Consider the following 17,699-nt stretch of genomic DNA (forward strand, 5'->3'; position numbering starts at 1 on the left):
GTATGTTTGAGGAGACATGGTCATATTGAACCACTGTAGTATGACTTGTAAGAGTTGAAGATTAAGACAGTCTAACTGTGCACCAGGTAGGAAATAGATAAAGTTTTATATGTAAAATAGTGCTGTAGATATTTCAAATGAATTAGATAGATTTGGACTATTTAATATAGGTTCGGCCAAGGAGCTATGCCTAAATAGTATTCTATTAGATAACTTTGAAAAGCACCAAGTGGCTTCCTGTTTTGAAGAGAATAATGTCAAGCCATCTTGTCCTGACGCCATTTTGTGTCTGCTTAGGTACTTCTTGGCTCTTCATACCCTCAACAGTCAACATATTTGGGATGTTTTCCATGCCTTTGACCATGGCCTAGATATACTATCCAAAATAATTAATGTTTGTACAAAGTAGACATAAACCAAAATAACTGATAAAAATTGTCATGTTGTGTCTGAAATACTACTATTCACAACAGATGAGGCAAGGTCACTCTGATCCTCTTTTAATGTTGATGTAATTGTGGTCTATATGGTCTTTTGGCTTAAAAACACTGTCCCTGAACTTTAGAACCAAGAGTCTTTCTGAGGTGCTGGCTGGCATTTGATTGCCAGGCAAAAGTAAAAGACTCCAGTTTGAACTTATACATGTGATAACCTGTAATTTTCTCATTTATACTATAGCATGCTTAGGTTATACATCTAGAAGCTCAGAAGGAAAGGGGATGAACTTGGATTGAGTACTTTTTTCTTAGTGTTTCAAATTCCTCATCCACCAGCATCCCTCAGATTTGCCCACAGAAGCCACGTAGAGATCTGCTGTTAGTGCGGAACATTCCATTTGGGTTCGTCCCTTTGTACAGGAAAGTGTTTGTGCATGGGTGCAGGTCCCCAAGGCCATGTGTATGCAGTTGTATTTATCTCATGCTCAACTGGCGTTGCCTTGGCAACTGGGGATGCTCCGATATCTGTGTATTGGGAGTACCTGAGGGGACTTTGTGTGTTGGTCTTTTCATTTCCCTTCGTGGACTGTAGTCAGGAGCAAGGCTGATCAGTCCATCCATCATCACCTCTGCCCCCTAAAGCTGTCATTCACCTTGCCAGGTTCATGTGCTAGACACTCCCCAGCTCACTTACATACTTCATTTTCAGCCATTCATTGCCAAGATGTAACTATGAATGACTAATCAAAAACAAGTGCAATTTATCCCTGTATACCATTTTCTCTAAATAAGCAGTGAGCTGGCTTTATCTCTGTAGATCCTCTGCTGTAGCCACAATATGTGCCCCAGTAAGGGGAGACAGAGAAAACATTCAGCCCAAGCCATTTAGTTGTTTATGGAGTGTCCATCCTCGTGTAGCAGTGGCCCTTTAGGAGCCTTCTGGGCTAAGGACAAGGACCCCCTTTCAAGACTGGACTGCCAGGTGGAGTGAGCAATCACCCTTCACCCCAGCCTGGACTTGGAGAGCTCTTTCCTGGAGACACTAGCTGATGTGGTGAAAAATGCCTTCCTGCCAGTTAGGCTGTGAGTCTTAGCTAGATGGCCAGGGAACGTGTTTTGTGATATGAAGACTGTGCAAAGGGATACTGAAGGATCATGGGTACTTTTATCACAAGAGGATTTGCATTCTTAGAATACTGTAGCAGCTCATATGGGAAAGATCTTTGGTGTAACTCAGCTGACCAACAACCTGGTATTTATTTAGTGAGTTCTTCTCCTTTGCCTGGTATTTCAGAATTGTGAAGAATGGCGTTCAAGGAGGCTGCTTGACATCTTCCTTACTAGCTCTTTAGATAGGCGCCTACTCAGTGCACATTTCCCCATCCTGGAATTTAGAGCCTCCCCTTCCGGCACACTTGAGTTAGTATTGAGCTCTTATACACGGGGACGTGGTGTTTTTACTTAACGAGAAGGAGACATTTCTTAACACATGGAACAGATGCATGGTTTTCCCGTCTGTCTCCTTCCAAGTGTACATCCACAGAGAAAGAAAGCACCCACGTGCCACCGCCACTGGAGTTGCCTGACTCAGATAAGAGACCAGAATCCTGTTCCAAGATATGGAACATCCAGCTCCATCCTTATCACTAAGAGAAGCCAGGAAGAGAAATCAGCCTTGGAACTGCCCCGAACAGGCATTCGAGCCATGTGTATGCTCAACCCTGCCTGCATAAATGGATGGGCATTTTATTAGTCTGACAATACCTGTAGTTCTGTACAGACTAGATGGTGAAAGCAGCAGAAGGTGGCCACACTGGGTGCTTTTCGTCTTCCTCATCAAGAAAAACCATTAACAATGCAAGTCTGTTGCTTCCTACTTGTCATTCTGAGACTTCGTCTTCTTACTGATTTCAGCCTTTCCAAACAATTAATTTGATTTGCTTGGTGCACTCATGGTAGATTAAGAGCTTCGCAGTAAAGCTGTTCTCCAAACTGGTAGTCTCAGTTTTCCATCCAACAGGGCCTGGAGTAGACAGGGGACTCGGTTTTTATTGAATATCCTGTACTACTTGAATTAAGCTCTCCCCAACGTGTTTCTCTTTCAATTAAATAAGCTTGGTTAATTAACACGTCTTTTCTCATAGAACGCTGAGAGTACCTATGCTGACGGCAGTGTATATGCAGGCTCGGCTCTGTACAGAATAGCATCAATTACCATGTCCCTGTCGTACTTACCCATGTAACCCAAATACATTTCTAGTCCCCCCGAGCTTCGGTTCTCAAGTCTGTAAAATCGGGGTGAGGATACTTGCTTATATCGGGGTGCCATAATGATGAGTGAAGCAAATAGTGTCACCCTTGGTATCCATGGGAAATAGATTCAAAGATTCTCCTTGGATATCCTAATCTGTGGATGAGGAAACCACTACATACGATGCTTTATTTGCATAAACCCTACACAGGTCCTCCTGTATGCTTGAAATCACATCTACATTACTTCTAATATCTAACACATTGTAAATGCCTTACACATTATTGCTAAATTGTATCGCTCAGAGGGTCATGGCATTATAAAGCTTCAGTGTGCCCAGTACAGGTGAATGATCATGAGCATTTTTGATCTCTGGTTGGTTAACTCTACAGATATAGAAATCAGATACAAAAGGCCACCTCTGTGTCTGTGTTCCTCTCTTCAAATGTCACTTGACTTGACTATGGACTGGTAAGCAACCTCAATCATCACACTTGAGCTCCATTGTTCCATTCGGTCAGGCTGTCTACTGCTGTTATCTGTATGACTGGAACGGCCATAGCAATGAATGGCTCTAGAAATGTTAATTTCACAAGCTTATATATGCATGGGTGTAAGTATGGGCACTGTGTCCAGGATGGCTCTAGGGACTTGGTGAGAGAATGAAGAGATGACAGGCACATGGACACACAGGAAACCTGGGCTTTGGTAGACTGGGATCACAGATGAGGAAGCCAGAGCACCTGGGAAGTTCTGCATGTTCATTGTACAATGTCGAAACAGGACACCGAATTATTGTACACAGCTTGTCAAGCGTTATTACAGACTGATAAATAAAGGAGATATGGTTTATTCTTTATAGTTGGATTAAGGAGAAAGGTATAACTAATCTCAGCAAGAGTGGTCTATATAGGAGAACAATCTTAAGGCTGTACATTTCCAGAGAGACAAAGGTACAATAGACGTTTTCCTGCACATACTGTCAACACTCATACTTTCCCCACAAGGAAGGCTCTGCCATCACCCTGAGCCTGTGGTCATGGGGTCCTTGACATGGCCACGCTTATGTCAGCAGTGTGTTGTGACTCAGGACTTCATTCTCTCAGAGCTTTTTCTGCTCCCTATAAATGGCAGTTCAGTGAATACCAATTGACACTTGAATGCTGACTTACAGAAAGGGTTTACAGATTCCTAATCTGCCCCACACACCTCCCTGACCCGGTGGTGGGATACATCCTTGGCTGAAGAAAAGGTACCTGTAGATTGTACCCTACTTTGTCTTGTTCTCCCTTGGCCAACAAACCTACTCTTTCTACTCCTACTATAGGGTAGACATCTTATTCCTCCAGTCAATTCTAGTTGGTTTTTTTTTTCTATTACATTGTTGAAGGACTTCCAGATCTTCTGGGAAACGCTGGATTTGAGGGGGAGAGCAACATCAGATTGTGGAGAACAATACACTGTTCCTTGTGTGGGAGCAAAGAGTGTCCTGACTGTTGGGACTTGTGTCCCATTTGATGACAGCCAAGGACATATAACAGATGTTTTTCCTTGTGAAATTTTTGAAGAAAAGGGTTAAGACCTCACTGGCCAAAAGATGATTCTGAATCAGCCTGACAAGGCCCTAGCATTGGATCACAGCTTTTGTCATTTGGCTGAGTGAGGTGGCATTGTGGTAGGTGTTACCTATTAGCACTGCACAGCTGGGGGTGAGCCCCAGAAGGACTGTGCTCTCACCTGCTCATCAGCCAGAAGTGTCAGCTCTTGTCTTGGATTCCCAATGAGCCTCCACACTCAGCAAGTTTGGCTGCCATACCTTTGCATGTGGTATTAAACCATCTCTGGATCCAGTTATAGAGGTGGATCTTCTGGTTTAAGACTGAAGAAGCACTATCTTACTAATATGTTAGGTACAGTCTATTCTAATTAACAGGAAAGATTGAGAGTCAATGCTGAATGAGTTTCTGGCATTCGAAGCTGGAAAAAGCTGGGTGAGAGCCCAGCTTCTGACACCTGCTAGCTGGGACTTGTGGCGTACAACCCCGCTGAGCTTTTTCCTCCTCCTACGTGATATGGATAATGGTGATAGGGCCTATCTCACGGATCAAGTGTAAGATATGTGTGGCCTACAGTGAGCACTGTGAACGTTAGCTAGTGATCAGAATGGGTAGTGATGGCAGCCATGCTAAAGTGGGGTCGATAAAATGTTAACTTTGCTCCCCCAAAGTGCTCAACAGCGGAGAGTCTGGAGTGCCGTTGAAGAAATGACTGGATAATTGGCTATTTTATTGACAAATGGAACACAAAAAACCAAAGGTGCTAGCATTTTATTAGATGTCACCATGCTGTCCCTACCAGTTTACTTTCCAGACTGATTTGAGGGAAGCATTTTAAGTTCTTAGGCGAGGGACACCAGTGAGAACTCTGGAAAGAGGGCACAGATACAATCCTACAGCCACAAATGGAACCTCCTCCTCTTTGCTCCTCAAAGGCGTTAGTCTAAAAACCTAATGATTTCTTTCCTACTAGCAAACTGTCACTCTTTGAGAGTTTGTTTTGACCCTAGCCGTCCCCAGTTCTAGAAATATCTAAGGCCTACACCAGGCTTCTATAAAGCTGTGCTGTTGGTCTGTGTGACATTCAGAGTATGTGGCTCTGAGCCCAGAAACTCTCATTTCTACATGAGAATTTTTTAATTAAAAAATACAGTTATTCTTTAAGTGATATATTAGGGCTAGGGTACTGTTCAATGACAGAGCACTATCCTAGCCTGTGCGAGGCCGTGGATTCAATCTCCAGCATACAGGAAAAAGGATTCTCTAGTGGAAAAGTAGCACATTAACACAAAAGGTACCATGAGTTATTTCAATATGTGGATGTACTGTTTGATACGTTTAAATGTATTTACGTCCTATAACATTTAGTTCTTTTTCAAGAGAGAAGCATTCAGAACCATTGTTTTCCCTTGGCCTTTTGAGAAGTACATTACACGGCAGCTATCAGCCGTCACTCTGTGGAGAAGTACCACAGAACACCCTAATCCTATCTAAATGTAACTTAGCTCCCATTGTTCCACCTCCCTTCTCTGTCTCCTAAGTTTTAAGAACTCCTGGAAGCTTTTCAAGTTTCACTGAACCCAAGGACATACTGCTGTTTTGATTCATTGTATCCTGGGAAGAGTAGAGTAGCAGGTTGTGTCTTGGGGACAACATTTAGAATCTCACGGTGTGTGTATTCCTTTAGGCAGAGACCCAAGTTCATGGTAAGTGAGGATAGGAATAGGAGTGGAATTGTTTGTTCTCCTAGAGTTAAAATTGGTTACTGAACCACTGTGGGCCACATATTCAGGCATTGCTCTATCAAGGTTCTGAACGGCATTCTGTCATGTTGGGTAGTTCAGGCAAAGGGTGGAAGAGAAGGAGAGTCCTGGGGCTGGAACAGTAAGAAGAATATCCTACATTGTAAAGCCTTCAGGAATTGCTGCCGGAGAGTGATGAAGTGCTTCACTTAAAATGACCATAGATCCATGCATGGTAAGGGAAGGCCCAGAAAGGAGGGTATTTAGTTGGTGTTAATAATCTCTTGTAAGTTTTTGCATGTGTGTGTGTGTGTGATGTGTATATGTGAATATGAGAAATTATATGTGTGAGTCTGTGCATCCATATGCATGTGTGCCTATATGTGTGCACATGCACGCACAAACACACACACACACACACACACACCCGTGTGCATGACGTGTGCAAAGGATGATATCAAATATCTTCTCGAATGTCTATCTTAAATATTCAGTCATGGTCTCTCCCATGAATGCAAAGCTTGCAAACTCTACTAGGCCACCTAACTCGTGTCCAGAGTCCCTATGTCTCCATACCCCTACATGACAGGGAATACAGCTGGGCTGCCATACTCCCCCCAGAGTTTACCTGGATGCTGGAGATCTAAAGTCCTGCTCTTGGCAATTGAGATCTCCATGGATCTCCCGGGCTAGAGGGTCACACAGCTGAGATTCACACCTCTGCCTCAAAGTGTAGATCAGCAAGCGCACCTCTCCTTTCTTTCTGAATTCCAGTTGGACCTTCTGTAAGGTTATAGACCACTGATGCTTGTTTCACATGACTTCTGATGAAGATGGTGTAGCATTTAAGAAGTACTGACAGGAGGCACATAAAATGGGCTTTAAGAGAATGTACTGATTTTTTTTTTTGCATTTTAAATTTGTTGGCCCGTTACCTTTTTGAGCTAGTATATTAAGCTAAAACAGAGTAATTTTCAAAGAGAGTCCATATGGACACCAAAATAATGAATTAGGTTTAACATTTTGTGTTCAAGTTGGTAGAACATAAGGAATTTTATCTATGAGCATTTGCACATGTATACACACATATACACACTTGCATACATAAAGCACATACATGCAGATACAGGTAGGTCCATGTTTTCTCAGTGATATTTTTCAATGGTAAGTGTAGTCATTATGAGTACAAAATAGTAATGGAGAACCAGCAAGATAGCTCAGTGGATAAAGGCGCTTACTGCACAAGCCTGTTGAGCCGGAGTTCAATCCCTATAACCCATGTAATGCAGGAAGGAGAAAGCTGACTCCAGAGATTAGTCATCTGACCCTCACACACACTTTATAGCACCACCCCCCATTCTGCACGCACACATACATACAATAATAATAAATACGTTTTAAGAAGGAAGGAATAGTAGACACTGCAATCATTTGTAGGGCACATGAAAATGTAAGGCTGAGCCTAAGCACCAGCTTTTTGAAAAAGCAAATCAACGTTGGATAGCACCAGTCATGGTCAGGAAGGCAGATAAACACCCTGTCTACCAATGTGAACAATATCTCAGCTCCAGAGACACCCTTTGAAGCGATTTCACGGACTTCTTGATGGGTAAAATTATTCTGGACCATATCAGAGATGGAAGCCACTCATCGGGATAATGAAAAATATATCACTTCTGGCTTTTTATTTATTTATTTTTTTGGAAGTGACATTTGTATACTTCAGAATTTCACAGCACCAACTCTTTTTTTGTTCTCAGTGACCCCAGCCATCATCCAAACTAAGATCAAGGGCTACACTGGCGTTACATTTATGCTTCATCGAGCCATCTCTTGGCTTACAGCTTGGAAGTCTGTGAGCGTCTGTCTCACCACATTTTATAGAAGAACTGCCACAGGATTGAAATAAATGAGACTCAGTTCTGCGGGGCTATAGGCTGGCACACGCCATCACCTCACTGACGGCAGAAGCACCACCTTCTCCATTCTTCTGCCACTATGGCGTCTGGCTAGATGGCCCTGGTCCAGAGCAGTGTCCTAGGCTTACATCCTCGAGGGTGTTTCCAGGGTGTTTTGCTAAGGTCATCAGGGCCTCTGGCGCAGGTCTCTGCTTGTGACACAGCATACCCAATAAGTAAATAAACCAGGAATGGGTATGTATACTTAGAAGTGAGTAGGCCAACACCAAGCCAGCAAGGGCTTGAGTGTGTCCACCATTCTGTTATACATGATATTAGCAGATGTCCAGATAGCTACAAGCGTCATTTCCATACCATTTGAATAACAGTGCTCGCCTCCTTTAAGGACTTGGATGAAAAGGCACCATACTAAGTCTTCTCCATCAGAGTCAGTGACTGTTCCTGGGGCATTGTAGTGAAGACCACAGAGAATGCAGTCTATGTCAAAGGAACAGTATAAAGCATGAATTACAAATTATACACTCTGAATGCCCCATGTAACAAGTGACATAAATTACATAATGTCCTTTATAAAGGTGAGTATCCCACACAAAGCCCTTCCACGTCCTGCTGCTGATGGCCAGTGAGATAGAGAATGTTATCGAGAGGAGCACCTGCTGCCAGTCCTCTGCTTTTGACTCATTTCTCTAGCTGCATCCCCTTACAGGGCTGGAATTGAGCAGAGTAGACGAGAGCAGGTGCTTGTCCTCTGCAAAGCAAACCACCATGGGATACTTTGTGTCTTTCTTTGTACATCCCTAGCACCCAGCCCAGGATCTCAGAAACATTTTTTGTTGAATTTTGGGCTGCAGGCCCTCAGGATCGATGCTCAAATGATATTTGTAAATCTACTCAGTATTTTCCCCCATCGTGTTCCTAGCATCATTATGGTTGGAAGGGACTCCATTAAAACATCAACTGTGAGATATATGGCCTCCATAACGGTCCCTCTGGAGAGCGATGATGCTGATTACCATAGGAAAGTCCTGAGGAATCTCTGTACCAAAAAGCGGGTTTAGCTGCAGTCAATCCAGTGTTCCCAGCCCTTTTCATATCTTCCCTGGATACTTACTAATAACGCCTGCATATTGGGAACCATTAATCACTCACACAGTGATTGCTGTTGGTCTACAATCATAAATCCATGCATCTTTTTGTAGTGAGTGGACATCTGTCGTGACTAGAATTTGATGTAGGTGTTAGCTTCTAGTTATAATATCTCAACCATTCTTGGCTATTTGGTATTAGCCTGCAAATATATATATATACACACATATATATAATATATATATGTACGTGTGTATGTGTGTATGTATATGTGTGTGTATAATGTTTTATTTTTTTCCACAGAGAAAATCTTTTGAAACAATATCTTTGCTGCATTAAGTCTCATGTGCGGTTGTAAATGAAGGGATGGGAGCCCCTGGGCAGTCCCTGGAGCCTCTCAAGATTTTGTCAGCCATCTTTTTCAGATAGTCAACATGACAGTCGAAGTGTATTTAGGATGTCCCCCTCTCAATATCTTCATTGTCAAGCAGCTACTCCAAGCCACTGTTCTGCCTTTCTGTGATTGTTACAGTAGCCAACTTGAACTTTCTAACTACAACATAGAAGCTAGAGTGATCCCAATACAACACTGGTTTATGTTTGGTTTGATTTGGGTTTTGTTTATTTTTTTTCTGGTCTTTAATACAAGGTACATGTGTTAAAATCTTAGTCTTTTGGCTAGAGGTATCAAGGGATGCTATTGACATCAAGTAGGGCCTTGTGGGAAGTCCTGATGTCACCGGGGATGTGCCAGGATTATGGGAGTGTATCCATTGTCCTCTCTCTGTCCCAGTTCAACATATGAACCCTGCGTCACAACATTTTCTATGATGTGCCACCATCTGTCACCCTCCTCTAAGGATACCCTTTGAGATCTCATATTGACCTTGAGACTTCCAAAACTCCAAGATAAGTGAACTCTGTGCCCCAGAAGTGGCCTCCTCCATTGGATAGTTTGTTATAATGCTGGAGAGTTCACTGCTCCACCCCAAATGCCAAAGTTCTGACCAGCACGCAATTGAAGCCTCCCATGAGCAAGGTTGCCTGCCATGCTTTGTGGTATGCACTGTGCTAAAGCATCAAGTGGTAAAAACTTCTGTTGAAGAATGTGTTCCTTTTACCCTCATAGATCAATAGTGTATGGCCTTGTACTTTGGGCCAGGCACTGAGTTAACTCTTGTAGTGACCTGGCCCCAGACTTTGTGACCTTTGAGGTCAGACACCCCCGATGTGATGGGAGGCCAAATGCTGTGCTTTGTCTCTGTATTCTGATTTACCCCAGGGACACTTCACAGGGAACCATTCATTACAAAGGCATGCCCAGGTAATCTCTGAGTTGGATCACACGCCTCAGCCTAGGATGGACACTATTAGAGATTATATATCAAAAACAACGACTTTATGAAAAGCAAATGGTTGGAACTGGAAAATTTTTTCAATCACAGAAAAAATGCACTCACAGTGGCTATTAGCCCAAATGCTTGAATTAGACCCTGAACAAGATGCCTAGAACAAAAAATGAAACTCAGGGCTGGATGATCAAAAATGTGAAGGCTTCACTCCTTCTTTAAAGGGGAATGGCTGGCAGGGAAGAGAGGCAAAGATTAAACCTGAAGGAACACCCATTCAGAGCTGCCCCACTTTCAGCCACCCAATTAGACAAGATGGGTCAAAGAAGTGCAGTTCAGATCGATCCTGAGAGACACAGCCAGAATACAGCAAATACAACCAAACCACTGGTGGACCCCCGTTGAAGGAATCAGAGAAAGAACTGGAAGAGCTTCAATGCAAGCAACCAGAGCTTCCAGGACTAAGCCACTACCTAAAGACTATCATGGACTGACCCTGGACTCTGACCTCATAGGTAGCAATGAATATCCTATAAGAGCACCAGTGGAAGGGAAGCCCTGGGTCCCTAAAGACTGAACCCCCAGACTGTTGCAATGGGGGGGAGGGGGAGGGGAACACCCAAAAGGAAGGGGGGGGGGAAGATTAGGGGGATGTTGGCCCGGAAAACCGGGAAAGGGAATAACATTCGAAATGTAAATAAGAAATACTCAAGTTAAAAAAAAAAAAAAAAAACAAAAAAAAAAAAAGATTATAAAAAAAAATAAAAATGTCAGTCACAATCAAACTTCCTCACTTTGTTGAAAGCCAGCTAGGAGAGAGAACTTTCATAAAGTTATGCAGTCTGAAGGACATGTAGAGGGGCCTCTGCAAGTAGCCCTGTTGGGACAAAGCTTGTGCCCACATCACGGACCTGCCCCTCGTAACTCTGTAGCATTGGACAAGACACAGTCTCTCTGGATCTTAGTTTCTCAGTTAGTCAAATGGCAATAGAACAGTGTTCTCCTGACAGGTTACAGAGGTTGCAGGGGGATTCAGGGGAGTACTATATACACAGAGTTGAACATTCATAGTACACATTTAAAAAAGCAGATGACTTCCCTGTATTAATTATTCTTCCACTGCCGTGACCACCATACCTGACAGAAACAACTTAAGGAAGGAGAGAGACTCATTTAGGCCCAGTGATTCAGAGTTTCAGCCCCTAAGAGGTGACCAGATCTCAGTTCATGTAGGTGAGAGTATGTGCAGAGCCTGGTAGACCAGAAGTCAGACAGAAGCAGTAGAACCACATTCTCCAAGTGGGCCCTGCCTCCTAAAGTTCTACAGTCTAGCAAAATAGCTCCACCATCTGGCCACCATGCACTCAAACTGGAGTTTGTGGGGACTTAGCTAACTATTCCTCAGCCTGCCCACCTCCCTTCTTCATCCTCTTGGTAATGCAGCACAACCTTGCTTCTAGGGAGCGAGTCTAAGAAGCCTCCTTGTTGCTGTTTCAGCCTGAAACATCCACATAAGCTCATTTGTCCAAACGGTGGCAGAGGAGAAATACATGTCCCCCTCCCCCCAATAACTGGTAACTAAGAAGCCTGGCCGGTCTATTCACTCAAGTCTCCATAGTTCACTGAGCTGTTTTAGGCAACTGACCACCTGCTGACTCTTTTTAATGCCACAGGAGCCTAAGCCAAATACCTGGGCAAGGACTTGAAGCAAAGGTGGAATAAATCGAGTGCTGGAAGAAAACGCAGCCCTCTGGGGAGGGTTGTGAGATCAAGAACGGTTTGTGATTAGAGTTTCTTTTCAAGCCTGTACTTTAAATTACAGTCATAATTTATTGCTATTATGAACGCTGAACTATGCTTGCCCTGGGCTCTGTAAACATGGGAAATCAGCCAGGCCTGGCAGCAGCAGTGTGCCAGTAGCTAAGAAAGGGGCCTCGGGGCTAGAGAGCAATGAGAGAGTGCAGACCTACCCCCTGCCTTCTGCCACAGAAAACCTACCTTGTCCTCTCCAGTGTGTGCTCACTAAGATACTTCCCCTCCAGAAACCACATTAATTCAGATTACGGAGTTCCTAGTGTGCCAGGTTGTGTAGGGGAAGCAGAGAGGAAAATGGGAGCTTTCAAGACACTGTGCTACTTCGTGAAGGAATAAGACTGGGGGTTTTCAGACCCCAGGTTTTCTGGGAATTCAGCAATGTTAATTGGTGAGTGGAAGAATAAGAGAAAAATGAAGGATCCAGGCCCAGAACTAATATAGAAAAAGCCAATCGGGCTATGAGAACTGACCCCTCCCCAGCAAAGGGGAAAATTGCAGTGTTCCATTTGCAGTCTTCCGTGAGTCTGATGCATTCTAATGAGCTTGCATTGTCTAAGTAGGTACGGCAGATGGAAGACTTGGGCAGTGGTAGTTCTCTATGTAGCAGAAGAATGGAGGAAGTTTCAGTGTCTCTCTGATGAGACCATAGTGTACTCTTCTGAGGTACATGGAACTGGCTGTCCAAAAAAACAAAACAAAACAAAAAAAAAGTAGTATGAAGCTTGCTTTGGAAGATAAGGGAACTGTTTCTCCTTAGGGTATCAGTTGCATTCCCATTCTCAAATTCAAGGCTGGAAGAAGAGAGCAGAAGTGAGTACTTGGAGTCCATAATGTGGGAAAGGGGCCAGTGCACTAAATTGCCACATGTATAGGTGCTGGGAAGAGAAATGCCAGTATGATGTGTGCAGATTATCTCAGGGATACTCGAGAAGAGCAAAGGGGAGACAAGACCTCGGTGTATGACCATTCTCTTGATGCAGAGACACCTCAAAGACAGACGGGAGAATGTGCACCGGGTTTGATCTCTAGGCTGCAGTGTGAAATTTACACAGAGGTGACCAGGATGGGCACACTTGAATCTGGTGGCATAGGCAGGGAGACTTTCAACAGTGTGATGTTTATAGACAGGGAGGACATCTGGGGGAGGAGCAAAGGACAGCATGTGGAGAAGTCAGATTGGAGATGCAGCGGATTGAGATTCCAAACAAAAGAAACATTAAATAGGATGGTGGTGTGGGTTGGAACTGGGTTGTGGCTTCGGTAGTGCCTGGGGACAGAGGGGAACAGACTGAAGAAGATAAGCATGAAGGCAGAAGTAGGAGTCCTGGACGGGGAGCCAGGGACTTACTGGATTTTAACAGCTTTGCCAGTAAGTACCTTTGTGTCCTTGGCTAAGTCACCTGGAGATCCCAGGTGAGGGGCGGCTGGCTGCCATCACCTTTGGCCCACTGTCTATGTAACATCTTAGTGGCACAGTGGGGACTCTGGTGGTGACTTGCAGCTTCGAGCTGGGCTATATCTGCCTCAACTTGTGCTACCTCAGCCTGGTAACTTCCGGAGTGCAGTGCCTCCTTATCCCCTCCCCAGCCTGGCCCATGCATGTATCCCCAGGGCTTGCTCTTAGAGTCAGCTGCAGGCACAGGTGGCCATCACGTGTCCCAGCCACTTCCCTTCTGCAAGAATTGCCAGCTCTAAAGTTCCCAGCTGGGGTTAATTCACTCCCCTTAAAACAGGTTAAGTCAGGAGACATGAAACTGGAAGAGGACCACTTTGTCTCGGGCCACCAGGAGGGGAGTCATTCAAGGTCACCTGTGGGCTCCACCTGACTGCATGGGCACAGTGGGAAGATATCACCAAGCTCACAAACAGATAACTTTACCACCGTGCCTGCCACAGTGTGGGCCTGGGGACTGAAGCTATAGTAACCTGACTATAGCATGGAGGGGGTGAGAGGCGGGCTACTGTTGTTGCCTCCTTCATTGGCGACAGACCTAGAACAAGCCACCAGTGAGGCTGCCCCCTCCTCCCTGGGAGGCTATTTTTGGAGCACTCTAACTGAACTGAGCTGCCACTGTGAACCATGTGTCTTAATGAGGAGCGTGTGCGTCATTAACAAGACAGGTGTGTGTAGCCCGCGAGGACTTGCTTGCTCCGTACCTTGGTGTGTGTGAGCTGGTGGCTGAAGCTCCAGTTCTGCAAGGCTGGCTTTCCTGCATGCAAAATTGCAGTCACATCTGGGAGGGGGAATTTGCATTCCCTGGGGTCAGAAAGTTACCAGAATTGTTACAGTCAAAGCTTGGGCCCTGGTAGCCCTAATGAACTAGGATTTGCCCCCAATCCTCTGGAAGCCAGTTAAAGAGAAACTGACAAATGAAAAGCAGAAAAGGGAAAAGTCGCTCACTGTGGCCACCTTGAGGGGAGGCTTAAAGAAGTCCAGACTTAAAGAACCCCAGTCTCTGATCTATTTTCAGGGTCCTGGCCCGAGGCTTGAGTTTAAGTGGAAGGCAGGAGGTATGTGAAACTGTGTAGTCTAAATGAGGGCCCTCCCTCTCATCCTTGTGATCCGGGCTTCAGCCTCTCCTGCAAGGTGACCTGGAAAATTGTCAGAACTGTGTACAATCTCTTTCAGGAGACAAGTCCCTCCTCTGACTGTCACTAAGCCTCAGTGGCCCCTTCTCCCAGCATGAGATTCTCAGGAAATTCCAATTTCCTGGAGATCATTGTTTCAGTGCTCCGAGAGCCACAGGGAGGGACTCGAGTGTCTGTTTAGAATATTTTTATTCTGCACAGAAACTGCATTTCTGCCTGCCCTTGAATCTTGGTTCTTTACTGTCAGCACTCCCAGTCGAACAATTCCCTCACCTCACTGTGGAAGCCTCAGTTTACATACATGCTAATATGGGGCACTGAGGGCATTGGTTAGGTAGGAGTCTCAGGTCTGCAGCCCTTGGATCTTAGGAGTCTCACCTTTTCCCCTCTCCCCACCTCCAGGGTTATCTTTATGTTTACATACTTCCTCCTCATAGCTGTGGCCCAATTCTGCCCAGGTCCAGGCGAGCTGGTGCTATTTAAGATACAGCGCATATCGTTAAAGCTCTCCTGCTTGTCTGAAATCCCAAGGAGTGATTAAAAGCTCGACAGGCAGACGCAGGTGGCTGCAGTCAAACCATTTTGCTGGGACGGACCCTCTCCTTGAGTCCCACTGAATCATGTCCAGATTTGACCTGGGGATAGAGTTCCCTGAGCAGTAAAGATGAGGGGTATGTGTCCATTTTCATGCGGACAAGCTCCATCTAGCTCTTGTCAGGACAGCTATGAACCTGCCAGCAGCCCTGCAGAGCCTTCCTAAAAGTGAACAGTGCAGTCAGCCCTGCTGCCTGTGAGGTGCCCCTTACTGCCCTGTTGTTTGTAGAACAGGTAAGTATTAACAGTTTCTGTATCACCCTGACCAGATGTAGAAGTCTTCGTTTGAGGACGACGAGGTTATGTCTTTTTATCGTCTCCCTAGAGTACAGAGCAGCACGCTCACTTCTGCTGGTAACCAGGTTTGCTCTGCTTTGGTTAACACAGCTGGGATCTGTAGGGGAGATTTGGTCTTTGTCCGCCCATTTGAGATTTATCGAGTCCCTATCAAAGCTATACAAATGGACATGAGCATAACACAGCTCTGCCCTCAGGGCATCCCTACTGTAATGAGAGATGACCAGGTGCATGGAACATTTTCCTGTGGTGTTAACTCTGCTGCTACCAAGACACTGAGAATCAGAACAGACCTTAGAGGGTACCAGTGTTGGGACAAACAGAATGTCCTCTCCCAAAGCCATTCTGTCCAGATGATGGCAGCAATAGCCCTGGGTTCCAGAAGGCGAGGATCAAGACAGATTTGTAATCAAGCGCTCTCATCTTCTGCTGGAGCTGCAGGAAAGCCACAACCAAGATGTTTTATGACTCTGGGGCTTGATGTTTCTAGAAGGCAGAGAGATTAGGCAGGAAATCCTGTTTGGGAAGAGTTCCCCATCCATTTACATACAAGCTCTTAACCCTTTGGGGGGGAGAAAGAGAAAATGTTGGTAATATTTGCGTGATACTTAGGAACCACCCACTTGTAAATGATGGAATTTTATCAAAGGAAATTGTATGTTCAGAGGAAGCCTTTTGGTTGGTTGGTTGGTTGGTTGGTTGGTTGGTTGCTGTTGTTGTTCAAATATTTTAAGCTTTTATCTATCCAGCTTTTCTTGGTGACTTGAGATCAGTGTCTGGACCAGACTGAGAATAAAACAAACTGTTCTCCAGATAGAGCGAGGATGTCTTAAGGTCCATGTAAGTAATTTTTGTCTCAGTAGGACTTAGAACAACATGTTAGGAAGACAAGGTTCAGTTCATCCCTACAATCACTGAAGGAGGCACAGGCCATGGCCAACCCATTCTAAAGGGAGGACGTATGAGGATTCAGTGTGACTAGAAGTACTGTAGTGTCCTCCAGATGCATTGCCTTTGCCCTATTGCTTAGTGTCTGGGAGAAACGACATAAAGCCAGAGAGATGTGGTCATCTATGAATTCGTCCCTCAAGTCTCTGCTCATCCCCTCTCTCATGCCCTTTCGAGGCAGTTAGCTGGTTTATAAAAGATGCTTTGATGTGTGGAAACCTGGATACACGGGGAAAAATTAATAAAATGAGAGCCTCTCCATACACGTGGTCTGTTAGAGGGTACTGCTTAGAACCAGCAGGTATCATGAAGCTAGGACTTTAAGCATGGACAGGAGGTGATCTAATGACAGGACAGTAGAAGTGGTAGCTGGCAATGCAGCCTGTGATCAGGAAAGCATGATGCTGGGCAGAACCCAGGAGAGATTCAGGTCCAGGGCTCAGAAAGGAATTGTGAAATCAAGCTGAGCAGATGGTTACTCCAAGAAAGCCTTCTCATAGAAGAAAGTAGGAGAAATCGGTTGGCTTGACCAAGTTCGCACAGTTCTTGCAGGAAAGTCAAAGCCAGCACATGGTCTGTGGTTCTGTAATATGGACAGAGAGTCACGGTGCTGAGTGGACTAAGGCACCACCTCAAGGTTTGCTTGGTGCCTCCAAGCTGGATACGCCTTTTCCTATGTAGAAGACAGAAGCCTGCATCCCAAATGAATACACTGTACCAAATGGCCCTGTGTTTAAAACTAGGAGATCTGAGAGTCCTTGTATCTTTAAAATGCTTTCATTCCTTAGTACTGTCTACTAGAAGAAAACTGGACCTTCTAGAAAGCTCCACTGAAAAGTGCTCAGAAATAGTTTTTCATAAACTTAACTCTAAAAGAATCAAAATAAAAGGAAGAGGGAAATGATGCAATTACGGCATCAAAACAATAAAATAAATTGGAGTAGCTTTTATTCACCTCTTTTTTGAAAGTGGCTAGGGAGAACTGAGTCCTCACCAACATTTACCTTCACCCTGGATGACCTTTGAGCTCAGTCTTCAGGGATGGAATCCCTCTCTCCTAGTGCTAAGTGGGAGCAGAATAGAGTTGTTTTTGTCAGTGCGGGCACAATATCCAGA

General features: G+C 44.7%; 1 protein-coding gene across 2 annotated transcripts in view; it reads left to right on the forward strand.

The window, feature by feature from the left end:
- The window catches only part of Slco3a1 (solute carrier organic anion transporter family member 3A1), a 280,725-nt gene that overhangs the window by 121,271 nt on the left and 141,755 nt on the right, over window positions 1–17,699 (forward strand). The gene's annotated exons all lie outside the window — the stretch shown is intronic.

This window comes from Rattus rattus, chromosome 2 (genome assembly GCF_011064425.1).
Source record: "Rattus rattus isolate New Zealand chromosome 2, Rrattus_CSIRO_v1, whole genome shotgun sequence".
NCBI classification, from domain to species: domain Eukaryota; kingdom Metazoa; phylum Chordata; class Mammalia; order Rodentia; family Muridae; genus Rattus; species Rattus rattus.